We start from the raw sequence: 15,187 nt of genomic DNA, 5'->3' as shown, positions 1-15,187 counted from the left end.
GGGCAAATTGAGGATGGCAATTAATCCTCAATCCCAAGCCTCTTTCCTTGGGAAAGCCTCTTTCCTCTTTGCTCTTTCCTTCCCCATCTTTACCCTCAGAAGGAAGAAGTATACCGATTCTAATTCACTGCTCCTTCTAGTATGTCTTGGGGGTCTTTATTACATAGCTTCTCCCTAAGGATTTTCACTACCTATAAGAATAATAATCCTCATATACCCTTGAGCACGAAGTCCCAGATGCAGGAATCTCTTTTATCATGATAAAAGCAACAGTGCAAAGGATATGTGTATTAAAATCATCATTTAAATATTATTAAATATTATTAAAAGTGGCAAAATCTGGAAACAGCCTATATGACCAAGAACTGGGGGGAAATGGTGGTATGTTTCTATCATGAAATATTGTGGAACTGTGAAAAAGTGTCAACTATGTATCTACAGACCCAGAGGGTCCATTCTACATAATGTATTAAATTATTTTTCATAATACATGTATAGCAGTTTCCTTTTTATAAAAACAAACTTCAACCCCAAACCTATCATGTGAAATGTGTGTCAGTGCATGTTTATGTGAGCATGGAGAATGGTGGAGGAATCCACACCAAACCACTATCCCCTCTCACATAAGGTGGAAACGTGTCATTAGATTGTCTTCCATTGCAAGTGCTAGAGATCTCAATTCAAATTGATCTTGAAACTGAGAAAAGAGCATGGAATATAAATCTATTCTAGAAACCTAGTAGTGCTGGGGTGATTTGGGGCTCAGTACCTCTCTGGCTCTGTTCTCTGATTTCTCTGGCTGCTCCGTTTGAAAGTTTTGAGCACTATGTTTGTCTCCTGTCCATACGCCTATGTGAATATCTAACTTTATCACTTAAACAGGGGAATTTTGGAGAGTGAAAGATGGTGCTCTTGATACTCACTGCAGGATAACAGGATGCTCCTAGGCAGACTGGGGTCTGAGGTCAACTTCTTATGTCACAACACGCAAGGGAGGAGAGAGATGGCATTTTCTGCTGGCTTTATCTGAAAGAAAAAACCAATTTCTCAGAAGCCATAAGTTAAGTCCTTCTTGAGATTCGCTGGCTTCAGTCGGGTAATGTTGCCATTCATGATCCAAATCCTGTGGGAATGCCAAATGCTGACTGTGTTTTCGAGCGCTTCAGTCGTTAACTAGAGAGATTAATTTCCTTAGACCAGCAATTTTCAAAGCACAGTTACGGGACCTCTGGGGACCCTGAGACCCATTATTCATAAAAATAAATTATTTTTGTTAACATTTAATGGATTTATCATTGCTCTTTTAAAATGATTACTAACTATATATGTCTTCATTTCTGTTTTCATTCCTAAAATGGTGATTATCAACAGATATGACTCACATGAACAAAAGCTCTTTGGAGATCTCGTTAATTCGAGGCATGTAAAGAGGATCCTGAGATCCCAAATTGGGAATCCTTCCACAGACTCCCAGGGTTTGCTTTGTCTTGGGCAGGTGGACTACATGAAGAGGCAGTATGGAGCTCCATAAAGTCAGCGTTCTGTCAGACAGGTGTCCGAGGGAGTGCATGCCGCGTAGGCGGTCGGCCCTGAGAATGGCCATGGAGCAGAAACGGGGGGAGAGATAGGGGCAGCTTATCAACATTTCCCTTCTTGTTAAATTGTTCCAAAGAAGAATGTACTACTTCTGTAATTTAGGAAAATGCACTTATTTTAAATAATTAAAAATAATAATGCTGAGTGATTTTCAATCGTCATAGCAAAATTAAGTTAAACTTAATATTCAACCATGACTACGAACTTTTCAGTAGCAAAGATGAAGCAAAAAGATAAAAAATACCCAAAAGAATTAGTTGGATTATTGTATTGTACCCCAAATCCATATCCTAGGCATTCCAATATCATTTGGGTAAAAACTGTGCTTATTCCTACATAGTAATGATAATATTTACTATAGATATAAAGTGAATTTTGCTTTCAAATCTAAGTTGGAAAACCTAGAAAATTTTGTCTAGATTCTTTCATCAAGATAAAATAAACAGTACAGTTTATTTCTAGAATTGTGTAATAGTGATAGTTGAATATTGCTTATTTAAAAAATTTTTTTTAATGTTTTTATTTATTTGTGTGTGAGAGAGAGACAGTGTGAGCAGGGGAAGGTCAGAAAGAGAGGGAGATACAGAATCTGAAGCAGGCTCCAGGCTCTGAGCTAGCTGTCAGCACAGAGCCTGACATGGGGCTCAAACCCACGAACTGTGAAATCATGACCTCAGCCGAAGTCGGACGCTTAACCTACTGAGCCACCCAGGTGCCCCAAATATTGCTTATTTAAGATTAACAAAAATATTATTTTATTTTTATTATGTTAAATCAATGTTTCCATCTGACACTGTCCCTATTTGTAGTCTGGTTTTGAGAATAAAATATGGCATAGGTGTCAGGAAATCTGGGGGAAAGGTAATTAGAAACTGCTTAATATTTTTTCCCCATCGTTTAAGTTTGGAAATCGAGTTTTGTCAAATGCCCCTCTCATCATTGATTCAAATGCCCCTCCCATAATCCATACTATTGAATCATTCTTGCTTTCCAAGTCTGAACCATACTTCACTATTGTGTAACGTACCTTAGATACATTGCTAAACTATTAATATTTTATCTATGTAATTTTTACATGTATTTTCAAAAGTGCAGTTATTCTATAGGTTGATCTTCAGTATGTATCTTTATCAGATTCAGTTTCAGTGTTATACTTTAAAAAAGCCTTCAGGAAATTTTCTTTCTGTTCTGAAATACATATATTATATTGTATATATTATTCCATATATACTTATATGGAATGAGACGGTTTATTTGTTTGCAAAATAATCATATAGAACTTAACCACATGTCAGATACCATTCCAGGCATTATACAAATTCCAGGTCATTTAATACTTGTAACAACATTATGAGACAGGCTGCTAATATGGTTCTCATTTTATGGATGAGAAATGGAGGCACAGGGAAGTTAAATAACTTGCCCAAGATAACACAGTTTATCGGTGGCAGAATTAGGGAGGCTTTTCACTCCAGACAGTCAGATTCCAGAGTCCATGCTCTGACATAATTTGAACTTTGCCTTCTTTTTGTGGTTAGACTTTAAATGCCTCGTATGATTGCCATCGTTTCCTTCCCTGAATGAAAATAATCCATTCATCTAGTGTGCCAAATGTAATCGCCTTGAGTTTCGCCAAGCAAGTTGACTGAAGACCAAGTACTGAGCAAATGAACAGTGTGATGACATGTGAAGTATCTGTTCGTCCATCTGTAAACAAGTATCTGCTGAGCAGCTCTTGTGACTCAGACACTAATTTGGATGAGGAAGGTACAGTAGAGAACACTGCAAAAAAAAAAAAAAAGGATCCTATCTGTATTCTCAGTTACATCTAAATGGGGACGAAAATAGTATAATGGGCAAAGTGGTGGTAAGTGCCAGGAAAATATAAAGTAGGACAAGGAGACACCGAGTGCTGGGGGAAGGAGGTGGGCTACCTCACATGGGGCATCAGGGAAAATCAGAAGGAAACAATGGAAAGAGCCACGAGGCTGAGCATCTGGGCAGAGCGATGCACCACCAGCGAGGGAAAGTACTTCAACAGGAGCGTGCTCGGCGAGTTCAAGAACGGGTGAAGAGGACAGCGTGCTGGTGCAGAGTGACAGGGGGAGCGTGCTGGAGGATGGGGCACTGGAGCCACGTCACACGGGGTCTGGTAAGCCACGGTGGAGACTGCTCCAAGGTGAAGAAGGAGGAAGGCCAGGGGAAGGATCTGCAGAGTGGCTCACGGTGACGCGCATGCGCGAAGAGATCATTCTGCCTGGACTGGGGCACGAGGAAGCGTCTCCGAGAGGACGCGGCCAGGACAGGGAGGCCAGAATGCTCTCTGCAGTCTTCGCGGAGACCGTGGTTCTAAGCAACGCAATGTTGGTGGAAGGGTGAAGTGTTTCCATTCTGGATATTTTTAGAAGGTCAATGGGACCGGAATTCCTGCACCAACATGCCATACTCCCTTGATCTCCCCCAGCTAGTGGTAGGGGTAGCAGTGGTAGTGGTAGTAGTGTCATCATTCATTCATTCAGAAGATCACCTAGTGCCTCCTTTGTGCCAGGCTCCCTGCCAGCTAGTTGGAGACCGCGGTGAATGTTGCAGACAGAGCCACATACCTGGCCATGCTTACAGTCTGTTAGGGAGGGCCACACCCAACCCTACAGCACACAGATTGTTATATTTGGGGAATTACAAGGTGCCACACAACTGTGTGTTCTCTGCCTTCTAGTACTTTCTATTCCCCTTTATTGACCTCGATACATTGAAAAGCAAATATTTGTGTATGTGTTGGCTTTCCTACTTAGACATCCGGGCTTCTTGAGAACTGGCATCTTAATTACTTTTAGGACCTTAGAAATGAACATATTTCCAGAGAACATAGTAGGTGCCTAATAAATGTTTTCCGAATGATTGATTATTATAGCTAGTCTCTAATTAAGGTAAGCAATTTCTGAATCACTCTTCTGTTACTCTCAATGATATATTATTTTAAAATGAGAATGTTAATTATGTGATTTATGCTAATTAACCTAATTTCTTGGAATTAAGAATAATGCCGTTCATTCACTATCTCATTCAACAAAAATTTTCTTCACTTACCACATACAAAAATATTAGTTTGTATATTGCAGGGTGGACAGAAATAAATTGGTCACTGGGCTCACATTCAGGATTTTGAGTCTAGTAGAAAAGGTATGGTAATGTAAAAAATATTGTAGTGACCATTCAGGAAGTGTGTGTGTGTGTGTGTGTGTGTGTGTGTGTGTGTGTGTGTGTCTTTGGGTTTCTGTGTCTGTGTGTTGTTACTGCTGCAAGAAGTTCTACATCCACCCTTGGAAAGAATGACTTTATTGGAAGGAATGGGGCAGTGACTCATTCTCCTAGAGGAAGGCTGGGCTGTCTTTCAGTCCTTTCTAATGACCATTGGACTTTGCAAATGAGTCATTGGAGTGTTGAAGGACCCTGTGTGTTGGATGATCTCACGGGGTACAGGAGACATAGTTTGCAGGTGTGTGGGGGTAGGTATTGGACCCTACTTGAATTCAGAGGGTGATACACAATGGCCTCAGAGGAGGATGGCTGTATCCTACCCGATGGACTGGCATTAGCGCTCAGGCCTCAGGAATGAAGCAGAAGGGTGAGTCATAACCAAGCTGGTAAGGAGGGAGTGAAGTCGAGCTCAAAGCCACCCTCCCTCCAAAGGCCAGGCTGGCTGAGGCAGGGACTCAGTGTGAAGCAACAGTGACGGGCAGAGGGAGGAAGGAAAACCCCAAGAGCGCAGCAGTGGTGCTGGGCCGGCTGGCGGTGTCAGGGGCCGACTACACCGCCTTGGTCGCAGGCAGGTCCTTCAGAGGTCCAGGGCTCTGCACAGGTTAGGAAACGCCCACCGACTTACCCTGTATGTAAATCAAAGTCAACATAACACTAAGCCATAAAATGTAAAACTTCGTGCTGAAATCAAATACCCTCTTTCTATATTTTCAGATGAAAAAAATATGGGAAAAAAAAGAAAAAAGTGAGCTTTCTTCATTTTGCTGATGCCTTGGTTCTTCTGGTGGGAGGGCCTCTGCTCACTTACCCAGTGTGAAGGATAATCACTCACTCGTACCCTCTGGAGGAGGGAAGACTGTTTCCTGGGCCCAATTCCCTGGATGTTCTAGGTTGGCAAGTAGGCAGCATCAAGAATAGGGTTCTGGACTTCTTGCTGGTCTAGGCCTGTTCTGTGTTTCTGGAACATAGTTGTCATTGCGTGTGAGACGTAAACAGTATGATCTTATTCATACCCTGAGCCCTATGAAACAACCCATGTTTATTACACCTAAAACATAAGAAAGTGCCAAGAACAATTTGAGTGGTTTATATAACTTGTTAGTGGAAACTTGGAGAACGGAGGTAGTGCCATAGGGGCCTGAAAGGACTTCCGGAGGAGGCTGTTCTTCGGCTGTAGGAGTGAAGGCAGGGCAGGTAACAGAAGAGCCGCTCGCTCTGGGGCCGAGAGGGAAGCCTGGAAGGAGCCGCACTTGTAGGAACTGCCCAAGGCTGGGGTGCAGACTCCTCTGAAGAGAGGGTGGCTGTGTCCGCTGGATGTTGGGGTCTGTTGAGTGCTGCGGCAGGGGCCGTCAAGAAGGACCCCACCCCGCAGGGCCGGGCCTGGCAGGAACACGCCCATGGCTGCTGCGCCTGCCGCAGGGGAAGAGCGGGAAGAGCGGAAGAGCCTGCGCTCTGGAGCCCTGTTGCACCAATGCTCTGGAGCCCTGTTGCACCAATGCCAGGAGTGGGGACGGGGGCGCTCCTGCACGCCCGCTTGCTGGCCCTGCTGAGCTGCTGGAGTCAGAGATCCGGCCCTGGCCTGGAAGAGTCTCCCCTTCCTCCTTCCTCGCAGGGCACCCCACACCCGGGGGCTCCCCACAGGGCACTATGTCAGGGGGCCAAGGAGAGAGGGATTACCAGGCAAAGAAGGGTGGGTTTGGGGCAAAGCAGCAATAGACTGACCGCGGGCACAGTGGCTGTGGGTGTGTATATCCTCACAATGATGGGAAAAGTGACTTTGTTCAAGTTCAGGCGGTAGAGTATCAGAACAAAAGTTAGCTGAGCAAAACGGAGAATCTGCTTTTCAATGACCTCCTCAAGGTGCAGCATATTTGTACCTACAGCATCTTGTGTGGCAGCCTCTGGGACTTCTTCACAGGGCTTCCATCATTTTCTTCCATGCTACGTAGTTTCGGTCTAGGTTGCTTAGCTCCTTTTTATGTTATATCTTGCATTGCTTATATTCTATATTGCTCAGTTTTATTTTATGTTACTTAGTTGTATTTGATATTGCTTGGTTATATTTTGTTAGTTATATTCTATATTGCTTAGTTATATCTTACATTGCTTACTTGTATCTTATATTGCTTAGTTTTATTTTGTTACTTAGTTATATTTTATATTGTTGTTATATTTTATATTGCTTAGTTATATTTTATGTTACCTAGTTATATTTCATGTTATATTTTATGTTTGTTATATTCTATATTACATAGTTATATTGCTTAGTTATATGCACCCACCACCCTGCGTCTGCTGTATTCTCACTCTGAATTCCTCAAAGTATTTGGCTAATGGTCCTCATGATTTTTTATTTTAATTGAATTGGATCCAAATGAAAAGTAGGTGATGAAAACCACAGTCTTTGGAGTCAGACAGACCTGAGCACAAATTCCAGAGCTTTCATTTGTCTGTTGTGACCCTGAGTACATCACTTAATTTTTCTTAGGCCCAGCGTTCAGATCTCTGGAAGGAGGATTAAACAAAACAAAACAAAAAACCTGTCTAGTGTGGTTTCTGGGAGGATTAAATGAGACTGCATAGGAAACATTTAGGTTGGCATCTAGTAATTCCTCAACAAATGGCAGCTGTTATTAATACAGGGCATTTCAAGTTTCATTGAGTCTTAAAATGAATGTAAAGACAACAGATTTTTGGTGTGGTCTTCAAGCCCTGCTTTCCTAAAATAAGATTTCAGAAAATGAAAGGGCAAAACACACACACACACACACACACACACACACACACACACACAAGGACCTCACAGCAAGAACTGAGTTCTTGATGAGTGACTAGTAAAACTAGGAAGTTCATTCCACAGAGGTAATAAAAACAGGGAATTTAGAAAGGAATAATCTGATCGAGTTTATTATTTCATCAGACTGTGTTAGAGGTTGAATCTGTTTTACTGTCTCATTTATGTGACAGATGGTGTGACAACTTATTGAACTGATAAATAGTTTTCAGTTATTTAATCAGAGGGCAATCATCTTACTGTATTTCTCCTCGCCTAATTTGAAACAGATCCAGCCCTTTGTCCGGAATGTTTCCTGTACGTACCCTGCCAGTCAGCGGGCCGGGCTGTCGCCGTCAGACTGTGTGTCTACACCAGACTCCTGGAGACAACAGCATGCTTATGTCACAAGCCACATCTGTCATGGCAGGATCTGTGTTTCTCCTCAGGTTAATAATATCTGATGCAGGCACCAGGGCTCCTTCCCTTAAAAGCAAGGACACCAGCTTAGGAAGAGGTGCTTCAAAGATCAAAACCGGGTCTGTGACAGTGACGGGTGGGTGTGTGAATTGGCAATGGCAGTGTCAAATCTCTCCTGAAGCGAGGAAAAGGCCCTTGGCTGGCAGAAATGGAGCCTGGGGTATTGCTGGCTCCAGTGAGGGAGACACATTTTGCAAAGTAGCCATGTTCATGGGCGCTGTTTCATGCAGTCTTGTACAGAATGCTAGAAAAATATGCAAGGAAGGAACCGGCAACACGTGAGATCTATACGTTAGGAGATGAGAGCAGAGAAGCGTTGCCTCTTCCCAGCTCTCACTTTGAGGAGAGATTGTTTTGCTCTGGACGGGCTGGGTGGTTTTAATTCCTAATAGGGATCACAAGTAAGCAGGAGCTAAAGACTGAGATTCAGACTTGGTAAGATGATGATGATGATGATGATGATGATGATGATAACTATGTTCATTTAGAGACCTTATTGTTTAGAGGCTCAAATAATAATAATAAAATAATAACATATTACTTAACATTTATAAGTACTTATTATATGCTAGTTTGTCATCTCTATTAATCCATTTAATCCTCATTTAAAACTATGCTAGGACTTTTCACTAATCAATTATTCCTTGACATACAGATCATTTACTTAGCACGTACTCTACCAAAACACATAGTTCCAGCTATTTCTCACAACACCAAGAGGTAGGTGCGATTATCCTCTTACAGACACTCAGCGAGGGTAAGTAATTTCCCGAAGCCATTCAGTGCTGGCAGGGGCTACGATTTCCTATCTAGCTCATAATTGTTACTTTATCCTGGGCTACGCCCTCCCCCCCACCTGATGTTTCAGTCATATGTTAATATGGGAGTCCTTGGGGAAGTCCCTGAGCTCACTATCCCTTTTGTGTCATTATCCTATGTGCTGAGAAGTTAAATGAGGAACGACATCACATTTCTCAGAGCGCTGACACATAAGTACATTTCAGTTGATTCATGCCCAGTGTTTCTCTTTATACTAGAACCTCAGTAATATAGTAATCATTCTTTTTCATCAGGATTTAAGTAACATATAGTCCACAACTACTTGTGTAATGAGCATAGTATAATGTATAGTGTTGTCAAATCACTATGTTGCACACTTGAAACTGATGTAACTCTGTATGTCTATACTTCACTTTTATAGACATACATATACACGTATATACCTATACATGTATACACACAACACACACACACACACACACACACACACACACACATACATACACACAGCTAGATATAAAAGAAGCACTAAGAATCATGGCTTTGGATCTGTTCATTTTCCCCCTGAAGTACAAGCTTTTGCTACCTGTGGTATAAACAGACATTTTGGTATCTAAGGGTTGAGCAATGGAAGGTACAGATAACCTAATGAGAACCATGCTTATGGAAGCTTGAATGGTGCTTATGTTGCAGTCATTTTCTTTATGTCACTGGGGAAATTCAAAATAGAAAAGTGCATTGTAATTTCAGATATTCATCAAGGATATGCTGAGAGCAAAACCTATCTGGTATAGTAAAATTAGGATGATACAATCTTACTGACCATTTCATGCCTGTCACTGAAACGTATTTTGCAGAAAGTCTGACGAAATCAGCCACAACTTATTTAAAGAAACAATCCTGGGGCGCCTGGGTGGCTTAGTTGGTTAAGCGTCCGACTTTCGCTTAGGTCATAATCTCACGGTTCGTGGGTTTGGGCCCCGCGTCGGGCTCTGTGCTGACTGCCAGCTCAGAGCCTGGAGCCTGTTTCAGTCTGTGACTCCCTCTCTCTCTGACCCTCCCCTGCTCATGGTGTCTCTCTCTCTCCTAGAAATAAATAAAACATTAAAAAAAAAAATAAAGAAACAATCCTATCTACAGTTCAGACTATGTAAGTTTAGACATGTGTAACGTGAAAGTGAATTAGAAAGTACCTGGTAAACGTTATTGTTTTCTCCCATAACTATGTCTATAAGCAAACTAATTCAATGATCTCTTTTACTAAACTCTGCCCAAACTCTTTTGGTTTGGTATTTACCTGCATTCTTCTTTCATTAAATAAATGAGTGTATAATCACGATTTATGCTTATACTCTATTTTGATTTCAGAAGAAAAACAAGGCATGCATATATCCTGCTAGGAAGTTAAAAAAGAAAAAGAAAGTGATGAGGTGATATGCATTATGAAGAACAAAAATGTGTAAAAAATTAAGGTGAAACCTAAATTAAGATTAATATACCAATCGCATGCCATGAGGTCCTAAGTGGATGCTAAAGATGGGCTGTAAATTTCGTTTTGAGCTTCCTGGTAGCCAAAGCAAGAAAGATTATTATCATTAACGTATTCATTCAGGAAAACAAACTAACCTGCTAGTATTTTCTAGGTGCTCTTGAGGGCATTATAATTTTCCAAAGATTATAATGCATTATTCAAGAGACACACATCTTTTCCTAATATTAAGAGCTAAGGGAAAGTCCTCTTGTGGATCCTTATAAAACAAATCTAGTTGATTTTGCTATTGTGCAATGGCAAACAATTGCAATAAGTAGATGAGGCGGTGGTAATGATGTGTACAAAGTACAGAGGGAACACAGGAGAAGGACATTTGAGTCAACCTGAAGAAATAAGAATCTTTATGACTAGTTAGCATTTAGGTCATTCTTGAAAACTGATGAATTATCCAGCAGAACTATACACAGGAATGCATATATGCCAACGAATGTTCAGGGCTTCTTAGTAGTTCAGGTTTGCATTTGTATAAATTCTGAGCAACAGATAAAGATGAATGGGGAAGCAGGAAGTCAGATCAGCAAGTGCCTTGAATGTCATCCAAAATGAAAACGTGATTTGCTGCAAATGAGAGCTATTGAAAAGGGACAATCAGATTTTGTAAGTTAGAGAAGATAGAGGGTGGGAAAAAAGTGCTGAAAAAGTTGGGGAAAGACTGCCTCCTGGAAGGAAGAAAAAGGAACTTGTGTAACAACCAGGGTCTGAGGTGATTTGTAGGCCTTGGCCTGTGAAGGTCAAAATATGACAAGAACGATAACAGTAGACCTAGGAAGTATTTAGGAGCTCGGATATTCATGCACTGATCTGACTGAGAAGTCTCCACTTACACTGATGTAAACATGGGACAGTTTCATCTTTCCCCAACAGCTTCTAATTATAGACTTTCTTTTTCTCCTGAGAAGCAGACTCTTTGCATGACGTCTGAGTATAATTTCATAATATTTTGGTCACTTGGGTTCTTAAAAAAGCTTTTCTGCTATTCAAAATTCTCCTTCGTCAGCACAGACAAGACTTGTGGGAAGGGGCTCCTGGTTGGCTCTTTTCGTTACCATCCCTCCATTTTGCCTCCAGTCCTACCCCTCAAGCCCCCACCTACTAATGGCACAGTGTGAGGGAGGAGGGACGGTGGGTTCCCTGAACAACACAAATTGCTACTGACAGGCACACAGTCCCCCTTCTCTTGGCCACTGTGTCTCAGGGCAAAGCTGTCTGTAGATGAATTTCTAAGTATTGGTCCTCTTTTGTGGGTACATCCCTTGCAGACCTGGGAGATGTGGCTTGACCATTAGCCAATTCCTCTTTCCCTAAGGCTCCCATACCTCCCAGATGCCCAGCAGGAGATCTGTTCACCCCACAGTTTTCCTGCCGAGGAGGACCCTGTAACCACAGAATGCCCCTGGCCCATGGTGGAGTGGGGTGCTGGAACCAGAAGTGTGATGGAAGCCCCAGTCTCCAGGTTGAAGAAGGGAAACGTAGACTCACACATCCTTGCCTGGAATGCGGAATGCATCTTCATGCTCCCTGTCTTGGCTGCCCCCTTCTTCATACCCAACACCACTGGAGGTTCTACCATTTTGTTGGCTCAACAACTTTCAGACAAGCATTCTTTACCAGTCCCCACTTGGTGTGAAACAGAGAGGGCAGGTTTTGACACCCGTAATCTTGTAGGAGAGGGACAGAAAGGTTGAATCTTCTACTTTATAGAGAGAAGTGAGAATTGAACGGGAGGGTTACTATTCTCCAAACTCTGCCTGTCCCCAGAAGGTGAGGACCCCTCCTTCCAGGTCCTGCGTGTGCCTCTGGCTGATAAAGACCACCAAAGTGGCTTTTCTTGTACTGGGGGGCGGGGAACTGAGGCTCTCACCTAAAGAAAGTAGACATGGTCCTCACCAGAATGCCTTGCTCTACTGATTACTTCCAGACACAGGAAACAATGTCAACCCCTATCTCACACAGCATTTTGTTATATAACTTCTGGAAAGACTGAATGTGAATGGTAAAGAACCATTTAAAATATCTCCAATTTTTTTTTGCCTTGGGAGACTGAAGGAGTAGTGGCATCATCTACCAGGGTAAGTGACACACAACGATGAAATTAAGGGTAGATGACAGTGTTTTCCATTTACATGTCTAGTTTGAGGTGCTTTGGGGAGAACCAAGTGGAGGTGTTCAGACGCAAGATGGGTCTATGTATTTGTGCCTCCAAAGGAGAAACTCTAGCTTTCGGTACAGATTCATAACTCACTGGCCCAGAGTTGAAGTTACAGTTACTGATTTCAAAAACACAAGATTTTCCTAAACTGGAACAAAAATCCCATTTCCCTACGAAATTTGAAAATTTTTGTAGGACTGTATAACTTAACTAGGGAGATAACTCAGATGTTATCTATATGGTCCTGCTGATTATCTTTAGGTAAGAGTGCTTATCAACACTACTGTAGTTAAATATTAGCTTGGGCTTTTAATTATCTTAACAAACCCCAAACAATGTGATTGTTTTGTATTATGTTAGAAAAAAAGCCATTCCTCATAGAAATGCATTTGGGTGGCAGTAAAGATTCTATGTTTGTTTCCTGTGATCAAAGCAGCGATTTTACCCTCCGATCCTAGTATCATTCTTTATGGTTTGGGTACTTAGCAATTAAGACCACAGATTATTTTCTTGGTATCCATCACTATGATAAATCTTAGGCAGCTACATGAGTTCTTTAAAGGAAATAATAAATCTAACAAATATACCTTAGTAACCATTTCAGACTGTATTTATGCCCTGAAATCTAAAGCCTTCATTAGGCTTTCTCAAAAGAGTTCTCTTAGAGAGTTAGAACATAACTTCAAATGATATTTTCCAAATTTTATGAGATCCCTTACTGGGAAAGAGTCACAGACATGTTCTTTTACTGAATGAGATTAAATTACACCAACTTTTAGAAAGAGAGTGTTGCATTTCTATTGGATTATTCCCCCCCTCCCCCATTATATCTTTAAAACTCCCTGGGCAATTTGTCCAGATTGTTAGAAGTCTGCCCAAGTAAGTGGAATCAAAATTTCCCCAATGTTGTTATGATCTTAATTCACAGAAAAATATTTCTCACCTAGTTAAAGCAAATCCTTTAATACTAAAATTTCCCTTTTTTTAGTATCTTTTATTTTTTCCTTTAAAGTAGGCTCCACACCCAACATGGGGATTGAACTCACAACCCTGAGATCAGAAGTTGCCTGCTTTACCAACTGAACCAGACAGGTACCTCTAAAAATTAATTTTCTATACCATTTTAAGACAAGAAACTTTTGGCTCAAATTTATAATTTTTAATATTTGATGTGTTAGGTATAGGAACTTTCTGTAGTGCTGTGTTAAAAAATGTGAATAACCCTATAGTCAATTTTATACAACTGATCAGATCAGCATCATTATAAATTACTGAACACCTATAGGTTTTAGAAAGGACTAAATTGAGCTGGCTCCCAGTGTGTTTGCTAGCTGCCTACCATATGATTTGCCAAGCCATCATTTTAGTCACAAAGTAATTGAGTTTGAGGAACTACTTAGACATTGGCTATCTTTGCAAGAATGGCCTGATCACCAGGTATCAATGCCAATGGAAGAGATCATCATAGCCATCCAGGAATTTAAAGATTTACAGGTGCTAAAGAACATGGAATATCTGTAAAAAGCACAAATCTCAGAATTTTATGGGAACTGTTATGTAACATAAATTGGGGGAAATTATAATGTCGAGTGCCATACTTTTTGACTTTTAATCACAGTATGTGAAGAATTCAACTCAGATAACGTATGTTCTAATTACTTAATATGTCACTTCAGTGCCAGATTTCAACAAGTTGCACTTTCTGCCATGTTCTTTGACATGAAAATATTTTGTTCCTAAGATATGTCAGGAACACACTATCTGAGCACTAGGTAAGCATGTATACAGATAGCCTTTCACATGTGTCTCCATTGATCACGTCTCCACTACATTAAAAATGGCTATGTCATGCTTCCTTACATAGTTCACCTCCTTTTTAAATGCTAAAACTTTAACTTGAATGTTCCTAGATGCTACGCTTTCTTCCAGTTTCATAAATTATCACTTAGCCTGCCCTCCAAAAACAGGGCAGCTAAGTGTCACCAGGAAACACTAGTTGAAATAGAAAAAGTCCAGTTTTTCAAAATATCTTCAGGTTTTCTTTCTCTTGACATTTTCTGTCTCTTCCCTTACCTAGTGTTCTCTTCCAGAAACTCTTGTCATCTGATTAACAATGACCCTATGCATTTACAGAGTTTAGTTATAGTTATTTGTTACTACTGAAATACTACTACAAGCCAGATCATAGATAAACACAAAAATAACATAAAACAAATTGCATGAACCTGAAAGCATAGTTTTCCATGATAGAGGATTATGGTGACATACATGTTTCTATGTATGATGTACAGATATTTTCATTATCATGTGTTTGCCCTCATGAATCAAATGCAGAAAATATTACAATTATCAGGAAGCCTTTAAGTCACTTAGAAAAATAAATAATATTTTCTCTTTTCAAAATTTTTGTCTTTCCTTTTTTTTTTTTAATGTTTTATTTATTTCTGAGCGGGAGAGAGGGAGACAGCGTGAGCAGGGAAGGAAGGTCAGAGAGAGAGGGAGATACAGAATCTGAAACAGGCTCCAGGCTCTGAGCTAGCTGTCAGCATAGAGCCCGACGCGGGGCTCAAACCCACCAAACTGTGAGATCATGACCTGA

General features: G+C 40.9%; 1 long non-coding RNA gene across 1 annotated transcript; it reads left to right on the top strand.

The window, feature by feature from the left end:
• Positions 1–3,364: 3,364 nt before the first annotated feature.
• On the top strand, positions 3,365–8,647 carry LOC144224301 (uncharacterized). The gene is made up of 2 exons (XR_013333009.1): positions 3,365–3,748; positions 7,918–8,647. It is a non-coding gene; the product is annotated as an uncharacterized LOC144224301 (long non-coding RNA).
• Positions 8,648–15,187: the final 6,540 nt, after the last annotated feature.

This window comes from Crocuta crocuta, unplaced genomic scaffold (assembly GCF_008692635.1).
Source record: "Crocuta crocuta isolate KB4526 unplaced genomic scaffold, BGI_CrCroc_1.0 scaffold2, whole genome shotgun sequence".
In the NCBI taxonomy this organism is placed as follows: domain Eukaryota; kingdom Metazoa; phylum Chordata; class Mammalia; order Carnivora; family Hyaenidae; genus Crocuta; species Crocuta crocuta.
This window is presented reverse-complemented; position numbering and strand designations above follow the sequence as displayed.